We start from the raw sequence: 256 nt of genomic DNA, 5'->3' as shown, positions 1-256 counted from the left end.
TACTCTCTGGTTCTCCGGTTGGATATACACCCGTTTCTCATTTTCTCCTTTCATCCTCCCCTTCTTCTCAACACCCTCTCGACTCCTTCATCATCCTTATCCCCGCCTTCTCTCTTCCCTTGTTCTCCCGTTATATTTATACGCGTCTCTCATTCTCTTAATCTCTCCCTCTCTTCTTTCCTTCTTCACACACTTCTTTCCTCTCCTCTTCTCCCTCATTCTCCTCGTCTCTCCCTCGCTCCTCATCTTGTCCTTT

This window comes from Penaeus monodon, chromosome 25 (assembly GCF_015228065.2).
Source record: "Penaeus monodon isolate SGIC_2016 chromosome 25, NSTDA_Pmon_1, whole genome shotgun sequence".
NCBI lineage: Eukaryota > Metazoa > Arthropoda > Malacostraca > Decapoda > Penaeidae > Penaeus > Penaeus monodon.
Note: the sequence above shows the minus strand (reverse complement) of the source record.